The following is a 9,121-nucleotide window of genomic DNA, read 5'->3' as shown; positions in this document are numbered from 1 at the left end:
TGCGGCCGCGGCCTCGCGCTGCTCCTCCTCGAGGTCGCGCTCAAGCATCTCCTCGTACTCGCCGTGACGGCGCTCCTCTACCAGCCGGCGCTGGTGCCACATCTCGAGGTACGCCTGCTCCTGCGCCGGCGTCGCCCCCAGCCAAACCGGTGGCGCGGACACCCATTCGCGCACCACTCCCCTCCAAGAGAAGCGCGTGATGGGCTCGGGCTCGGGCTCTGGCTTGATGGGGGGCGGCGGGGCCACCGGCGGCACCACGTTGTCGCCCGCCGCGGAGAGGGCAAGCGGCTGCGCCATTGCCGCCTCGTACCGAGCCTCCTCTTCTGCCTCCGCTCTGTGTCGCTCGTCCTCCCCGCTCTTCCGGTAGACGGCCGCAAGGGCCGCCTGGTCCTCCTCGCGGACGACGAGCGCCGGTGGCGGCGACCTCTGGTCGACCTCGCGCACGCCCCGTCGCCTCGCCTCCTCGTGCTCGAAGGCGAACCACCTCGCCCAGTTGGGCGAGTCGGTTGCGTAGGCCTGGTCGCGGCGTTGCTCCGGCGTCAGCAGCGCCCGCCGGCGCCGCACCTCCTCCGCGTGAGCACAAGCCGTCCGCGGCGCCGCCGGCACTGGGATCCTATCTGGATCCAAATGCCAGTCGTGCGGTAGCGTCACGTCCGGATACGGCAGAGGCTGGTGGTGCTGCCAGTGCCACTCCGCCTGGTGCACTGGCACGTTCACGCGCTGCCTCTGCCGGCGAGGCGCCGACGCCGACGGAGGTGGGAGGAACTCTGAGGGGAAAGGGGTGGCGAGGGACTTGCCCTTGGCCTTGCTCCCGCTGGCGCCGAAGAAGAGGCCCATCTCGCTGTGGTTGTGGTGGCTAGGGTTTGCCGGCGACGAGGGAGCAAAGGTGGGCAGATGTGGACGGCGAGTTTGGATGAGGACGGCTCCGCCATACGGTCGGCTTAAAAAAGGACGAGCGTCGTCGCTGACGCGTGGGCCCGTCGTCATAAATTAAGCTGACCGCGTGGGCAGCGGGTAGTTGGACGGCCGCCATGTGGGGACGCGGCGGATAGCGAGAAGGCACGAGAAGCGTCCGTTCGGCGTCCGTGCCGACGCATTTGGGGCGCAAATTTGAGCCGCAAATGCGTCGGCGCGGACACGACGCGGACATGATTTGGGTTTGGGTCGGCGCGTTCGGCCGCCATATTTGTCCGTGCCGACCCAAACGGACGTAGGCGGACGAAATGGGTCGGTCCTTTGGAGTTGCTCTTAGTGGTTTTGAGAAGAACTGACCCAAATAAGCACTTCTTGGGTGGGTTAGTTTTTCATGTGGATTAGATGCATCTAACCCAAACTAACCCTTCTGTTTGGATATTTTTGGATTAGTTGAGTCAAAATTAACCCAAACTAACTCTAACCCATGCATCCAAACAAAGCCGATGCCTGATGTGGATCGAGATTCATTGGAGCGGGCGGGCAGCAGGCCAGGTGTAATGGCTGAATAGGGGTTGGGGCGCCCCCTTGGGGCACCTCCTGATAGAAAGTTGGGGCGATGCCAAGTGGGAGCCACCCCTTCCACTCTCCTATTTATACTAAAATTATCATAATTGGTATAAAGATTCAGACAAGTGATTCAACGAACTTTCACAAAATATACGAACCTAATTCAACATTGATCGGCCACTGATTCGGTAACGAAATTATACTTTCTAATAAAATACAACATTTGTTACTAATATGCGGAGCAGCTTTAGCATTGATTAATCGCTGGCTCAGGAAAATAACTTATGGTTGCTATTTAAACTACTATGGTAAAGGGATTCAACTCTACATTTAATCAACTCTCACCATAGTGCGTCTTTTTTCTATTCAGTGAGAACATTCACATTCCTTCCTCCTTCGAATGACAACAGCAGGTAGCACACAAGCAAGCTTCTACCATCACCTCCTAATGTTCTCTTCAGGTATTTCAGTTCTTCACTGCCTCGCAATGAACCTATAGGAACCCAAAAGAGCAAGCTAGGATGGTAGTGGAGGTGAACCAAATCAAGAATGCAAGGGAGATAAAAGGAAGTATGGGCCACCTGGTTTGAATGGATGTGTGGTCACCTGAAGATCTGATTCCTTGCCTGCATCAGAAACTTTTCCTCTCCGAAGGATTTGTGTTCAAGAAACAACTCAATATAAAAAAGTGCATTACCCTACAGTTTTTACGCCCAACCAAATCGACCATCCTTCAGTTTCAATACATCGATCTAATCCGAGTCTTCTGAGATAACCCCAAATATAATTTTAGATGGATAAACAGATATGAACACAAACACGTTGTAGACACTTTTTCAGTTGGGATTCAGGAGAAACATGCTTGTATGCAAATAATGAGTACCAAAGCCTGCTTCATTATATTGGACAAATCATAACAGACAGGTTTATTATCCCAGATCACACAATTATTATTAAGCATCTAACATATGCATATACATGCTTTGACGAAGACGAAACCGATCTGAAGATTAGGCAGCTCTGCAGCTCATCCATCCACCACGGGGGAGCCCTATGCCGCCTTCGCGAACCCAACCTTCGTATTGCCATAGTCGAATACGGCATGGTAGGCTCCCATGAATATATCGCCCAAGATCCTACGACAGCAAGTCCTCACTGTTAGAGTCAGCACAGCAGTTTCGTGGAACATTCGCTTTCAGTATTTCAGAGGTGTTTCGTGCTCCCAACGACTGCAGATAAATCTCACAGATGAAGAAACCTTAATTACTAACTCGTCTGTGTTATGAGTGCAATAGTACACTAAGAGGTCAATGTCGATAAAAGCAGAAGGCTCTGAGAACATAAGCCGCGCATAATTTTACCAGATAGGTCCATAGGGAGGAGGAATGCCCATGGCTATGAATCCACTCATGCACTCGGTAGCATCTCCATTACCAATCTTTAGGATGTACTAACCAACAGAAATCAAAAGTGAAACGAAGTCAGCTTACTGCAAATTAAACGAGAGCAACAGAATATACAAATCTGAACGTATGACAACCACTTGCATAAAGCACTCAGAATTTTGCCTAAAAAAGTAATAGCAGTCCCCTATATGTAACCTTCGCCACCATTTTGTACACTATGATCTCTGCAGCCGCAGGTTGTTGTTTTCTTTCCGGTCATACTAAACATTATGAACAGAGCACATACTTACTCCGGATGATGTCTCCGTATGCTCGTCGTCGTCGTGCTGTGGAGCATGTGTTGAGAGAATTGTTATTGTGAGAAATAAGAAAGATATTTGTTTGTAATGGGAACGGCATATATGAGATTGGACAGAATAGAACATAATATTGAGGTAATTCAATTATGCAGTCTGAGAGGAGAGTAACCGGGCAAGCAGCAGTGATAAAACTTTAACAGTGTGAATATATAAGCTTGTCGGTTCATGGCAGCCATGAGCTTCACATCATCCTAAAACTCTACAATATCACATCATGCTTGGTGAAAATAATATGCTAAAATATTGAGTTTGGAAATCACAACACTTCGAATGGAAGAAGAATTATTGTTAGATAGTAAGGGCCCGTTCGGCAAACCACCGCACACAGATAATCAGGCATACATCTTGTACTAAGTGAAATTAGCTAGTACTGGACTCCCTTTACAGAATGGCACATACAGGTAATGAGGCATGCATCTCGCAGTGAAAAGAAAAGGTAATAGTACACTAAATGAGGCCAATTGTAGGATCAAATAGGAAGATAGAGTGCAGGGAATGAAAATGAAATGGTATCAGTTTATATGATGGGGACTGAGCAATATTGTATGTAAAATTGTGACTAAGCACTCGCTGTGTGTCGATGTGATAAGCACTTCCTTAGATAGATTTCACATTTTTTAGGATTCAAAAAATTCTTAAAATGAAAGCAGCTTCTTTTGATTCAGTTCTGTATAAGTTTTCTGTCAGCTATAATTAGTATTCCCAAGCATGTACCATAAAAGGGAAGCAAGCCATCTTCTGTTAGTTCAGAATGTTCTCATCGGGCTGTGGTTCTGATGGTAAGCACAGTAGTAAAAGTAGGACATGTAGGTTGCATTGTCGTTGCTGATGATCAATCAAAAAACAAAAAGATAGAACAACACCGTTTTGTGATAATGCAAAGAACAAAAATATGGATTTAAAGTTATCGAGCACTGCTAGGAAAATATTGTCTTGAAGAACGAAAGGTAAGAAAGCAATAAAGCAAGCGTTGAACCTGTAAAAATATCCTCCAAGCTTTGCTGGTGTAAGGAACTTGCTATGATACACTGCCAGTGTAAGGAATTTGCAATGACACACTGAATCTCCACCGGCAGAACAAAGAAGCGGCAATCTGCGGAGATCGTACAGCCCGAGACATAAAAATGGAAGGAACTCGTTAAGGCGGAAACATTAATCCAAAAAAACTTCATCTACACTGACCATGCAAGACGTAAACTGAAACAGCAAGACAGTTCCAACATTCTAGAGAATCAGAAAAAGCTCTAAGATTATGACACTAAACAGACGGCCAATAGATTCTCACCACCCTTGCAAACAATTTGACAAATACTTCGTCTCCATTGATTGATCACCTTTTGCTGGCCCTCTCATCTATCAAATCGAAAATTCCAAAAGTCACAATCAAGAAAAAAACAGTATCCATTTGGGAACTTGAATCCAGAACCGGGGAAACCGAGGAAGGAGCCATCATACAAGAGATTCGTAGTGGAATGGCTCTTTCTGCCACCGCCTGTCGTTCTGCACAAACTCATGGACCATGAATTAATTACTGAACCAACTTCAAAACCCTGGAAATTAAGGGAGGGGGAAGGAGGATATACACCTACTGAATAAAACACAGAGAGGTAGAGAGACAACAAGCTCGTGTGTGTGTCTTGTGTTTTTCAGAGAGAAGGTTCAGAGATGTCCTTGTTGTCCGGGAGCCCAAGAATTGGAGGCTAGCTCGTGCCTCAGGTTGGTTCTCTGACACCCACCTCCTGCAGCAAGATCCAGGGGTGTCCTGCAGCACAGCGGAACACGATGCCGGAGCAACGTACACTGCGGTCAGTGTTCATCCACGGTTGCCAGATGGGATCAAATTGAATCGATGAGAGAAGCCGAAGGGGAAGTGAGAGTTACCTTAAGGATCGAATCGATCGGCGCCGTTGCCTTCCTGATAGCCGGAGACCCGTGGCCGGGTGTAGCGCCGCCACCGCAAACCCTAGGCAGATCACGCGCGCGTCACGGTCCGGCCAGCTCGACGGAGCGCCGCGCATCGAAGCACGCACGCGCGCGCCGGCGAGCAAGCCCGCCGTGACGCCATGGTCGCTGGGCGCCGACGCCGGGGCTGGTCGAGAAAGAGGTGGACAGGACATGCCCGGCTCCATCGATCTAAATCGGAGAAGAGGGAGATAGACGAAAGGGGATCGACGGCATCAAAGAGCGCCGCCGCCGGGGAGAGAGGGAGGGAAGAAGGGCGCCGCCGCCAAAGGCGAGAGAGAGAGAGAAGCGAGAGGGACGGGGGCATCCGATGGAGGGGACGAAGCGAACAAGCCTTGCCAACGTGGATTCAACTTGTCTTTCTCTAAAAAAAAACCTTGTCTCGTAGCTTGCGGACGTGGACAGCGCCATCGATCGCCTCTTGCGCTCATAATGGGGAGGAACTTAGAAGTAACATCACACACGCCAATACAACTTTGCTTATGTGGCACATATTTAATGAAAAGAAATGTGCTTGTGGTAACTAGCTAAGTTACCGGAACATCACACACTTCAAGAAACAATGAGTCTATAATTTAATAAATACATCGTTGCATGACACTACATAGATGTTTCTATCCACTATAAAGATAGTAACATAGTCTAGGAAAGTGTGTAAGTTACTAGCTTATGTTCTTGCCCACTGTGACCAGCCTAAAGGGTTGTGTGTGATGAGAAAATAGGCAGTTTTTCGATTAAATTAATCCATGAATAAATCATGAGCATGACATGGACAGCATTGATAACATACTGATTATGATCTAACAGAGCATGTACTACGCATACCGCTAGTACTGCTACAACAGAAAGAAACACGAGAGGGATAAGCGATGTATACCCTCCAATCGGCCACGCGGTGGCGGTGACAGCAGCCGCGGCATCCCGAGCTCGGCTCGGCTCGCGAGGGCCTCATCTCTTCTCAAGCTCCAATAGCATGAGGGAGAGAGTCCCTTATAAACCACTCCAACTCTCCTTCCACTTCTAAGGTGGGACTAAACTTCCCACACACCTAGTGCCATATAACCCACATGGGCCCTTAGAGATTTTTCAGAAATTGCAATATGGGCCTAGAGCCCATCTCAGATTTCAGCAGTGTGTGGGCAGCCGTTCATTGGTGGCACGCACGTCAGCCTCCGCCTCTGTCCCCGAGGAAGAAAGAAACAAGGAAATTCGGTCGACAGTTGGGCCGGACGATGGCATGCCACTCGTCGTCCTCGGCCAGCTCCCTCGCCGCACGCCGGGTCTGGTGGTCTGGTGGTACCAGGAAAAGCAGTGGCGTAGCGCGTAGCGGGGGAGGTGCTGATCGCCGACGATGCGGACGCGCGCGTGCCCGTCTTCTTCCCTCCTTCCCGCATTGACGACTAGGGATGGTGATCGATCTTGGATCATGATCATGGGGGCAGAGCAGGGGAGGAGACAGACGCAGACCTCGTACCGACCAGCTAGCCTGGGCGACTACATACATACATACGTACATAACACAGATAAATAAACAGGATCAGAATCCACGCCATGCCGCCTGCATACTTTTGCCACCGCTGCCGTGCAACGGTGCAAGTGCTCCGCTTCCGCTGCTGCTCCTCCTCCTCCCCTCCGTCAGGTACGTCCACCCTCCTCCTCCTATCCTTCTTTACCAAATGGTGCCATCTCCTTCTCCCTTGCATGAACGAAGCACCACGCCGGCAAAGCTTCCCTGCTCGCTTTACGTTACGACGCAAATGTGCGTCTCCCCGCGTCGTTTTCTCTTCTTCTTTTTTCTCCGTCAGGTTATTTGCGGTCGTGTTTCTTTTTTTCTTTTTTTGGGTTTCGTCTCCGTTCGCTTGGATTTTAATTTTCTTGTTGTGTTGTTTTCTTCATATATGTCGTGTCGAGCTGCTGCTAGAGACGGTATTTATTCCTGGGCTTGTTCGGTCTGTAGTTATGATGTGCTTACGAATTTCAGCCTCAGTGCAGTTTTTTTTCTTTTTTGGAGACAACTCAGTGCAGTTGCAAAGCAAGAGCTAGGCAACGCCCCAGGCCAAGCCTTCAAAATACACTAGCTACAACAACCTAGCTGCAACGTCCCAGGCCATGGCCCATGCAGTCTGGGTCCTGGCTACGCCCCTGCACCTCGGTGTATATATGGCAGTGGTGGACCCAACAATAAAATGAAGGGTGTGCACACTCTAAAACTTTTTTTCGCCTAATCCAAGTGTCAGACAAAATATGGCAAAATAACAACATGAATAGCTCAATTCAAATCTCACAACAATTTAGTTCACAAAATATATCTCAAACGTGTTCACAAAATAAGTCTGGGCCTGGCTACGCCCCTGCACCTTGATGTATGGTTGGTTATTGTGTGAGCCCCTTGGGAGCTAATATTTCTTGCAGAAACCATAGAGTTGCTACTATAACAGTCACAGGACCAGCCCACAAAAGCTCCCGCTCGGTCAGCTTGCCTCCAGCTCCATTCGCTCCTTACTATTTGTTTTCCAGCTTGCTCCACTACTAATCTTACAAAAGGCCCTCTATCGTTTTATTTTGAAAAAAAGTTTGTTAAATCAAAAAAATGATTATGGGTTTAAAATTCTTGCAAATAAAAAATGAATTTCAAAAATTATTCATGGGTTTTAAAAAACCGCAAACCTGAAATAAACTTCGTAAATTTAGAAAAAGTCGTGATTTTTTAAAATCAAGGATTTGAACAAATGCTTGCAATTTTAAAAATGTTCATGAATTAAAATTTTAAAATAGAAACGCAAAGAAAAAACTAAAAATGAAATAATAAAAATAAAAAACAAACAAGAATTCTCAACCGACAACACTTACACACCCCCTCATAGATGGGCCCAGTGACCCCCACAGGCCCCACCACACTGGAAGGAGCTTAGTATCTTAACTAATACTCCCTCCGTCCCATAATGTAAGAGTGTTTTTTACACTACACTAGTGTAAAAAATGCTCTTATATTGTGGGCGGAGGGAGTAGATTTTCCATATTGTGTGTATATTTCTATATTTCTCCTATTTGAAAAAAAACTTAAGCTTCAGTCGTCCACTCATTCTTCGTCTACATTCCCCTCTCCTATCTCTCTCTCCTTTTGATTTTTCCTTTCACCTTTGATTTTTTTAATAGGTTTTCCCTGGAAACTGCCTCAACTGACCCACCTCTTATTTACTTACCAAATAAGAGAAAAATCTAGAAATACCTTGCATCCAAACGTGGTTGTGTTTTTTCCTTACTAGGAGGTTCATATTTCATGTACATGTCAATCAAGTCAACACACATTGCCTTACCAACAATTTTACTATTTGGCAAGCCAATAAGACGTGAGGCAGATGAGGCGGTTTTCAGAAGAAGAAAAACTGATGGGGAAAAACTAGAGATGTGAGAGGAAAAGATCAAAACAGAGCGAAGTGGTTTACATACGGTGGTTGGACAAAGGAAGGAGTGAGCTTAGTTTAATCCCACAAAATATTGCTCAACCCGTAGGATTGACTTGCCAAATGCTACCTTTTTCCCCTTAATCCAATTCAAATTACTGCCCATAGATACTAGAACACTATAATTCATTGCAAGGTCATTTGTAATTGGTATCGTTTTGCTATTAGTATATTCTCTTTGTAAAAATCAGGGCATATATATGGTTTCTAACCAAAGAAGAATCATCATCACTTGTTATTAGCATGTCATTCTTTGGCAGCCTGAAATCAACACCTATACATGACAACTTTTTCTTCAATAAATGGCACATTTACTAACTCGTAACGTAGTATCAAGAGTGAATATTTGGCGTCTGTATGACTAGGATGCACACAATCGAGATAAAAACCACGCACATGAGTAACAAGAAGAAACGCCGGTTATAGCAAAGTCATAAAAGACTAAAAC

General features: G+C 47.0%; 1 long non-coding RNA gene across 2 annotated transcripts; it reads right to left on the bottom strand.

The window, feature by feature from the left end:
• Nucleotides 1-2,380: 2,380 nt before the first annotated feature.
• LOC119352871 lies at nucleotides 2,381-5,322 on the bottom strand. Of its 2 annotated transcripts, XR_005170238.1 has the most exons (6): nucleotides 5,129-5,322; nucleotides 4,833-5,009; nucleotides 4,703-4,747; nucleotides 4,533-4,600; nucleotides 2,844-4,340; nucleotides 2,381-2,618 (listed from the first exon to the last, which is right to left on the bottom strand). It is a non-coding gene; the product is annotated as an uncharacterized LOC119352871 (long non-coding RNA). The 2 variants fall into 2 exon arrangements; XR_005170237.1 differs by having other exon boundaries at nucleotides 2,381-4,340.
• Nucleotides 5,323-9,121: the final 3,799 nt, after the last annotated feature.

This window comes from Triticum dicoccoides, chromosome 2A, assembly GCF_002162155.2.
Source record: "Triticum dicoccoides isolate Atlit2015 ecotype Zavitan chromosome 2A, WEW_v2.0, whole genome shotgun sequence".
NCBI lineage: Eukaryota > Viridiplantae > Streptophyta > Magnoliopsida > Poales > Poaceae > Triticum > Triticum dicoccoides.
Note: the sequence above shows the minus strand (reverse complement) of the source record. Positions and strands in the feature narration are given on the sequence as shown.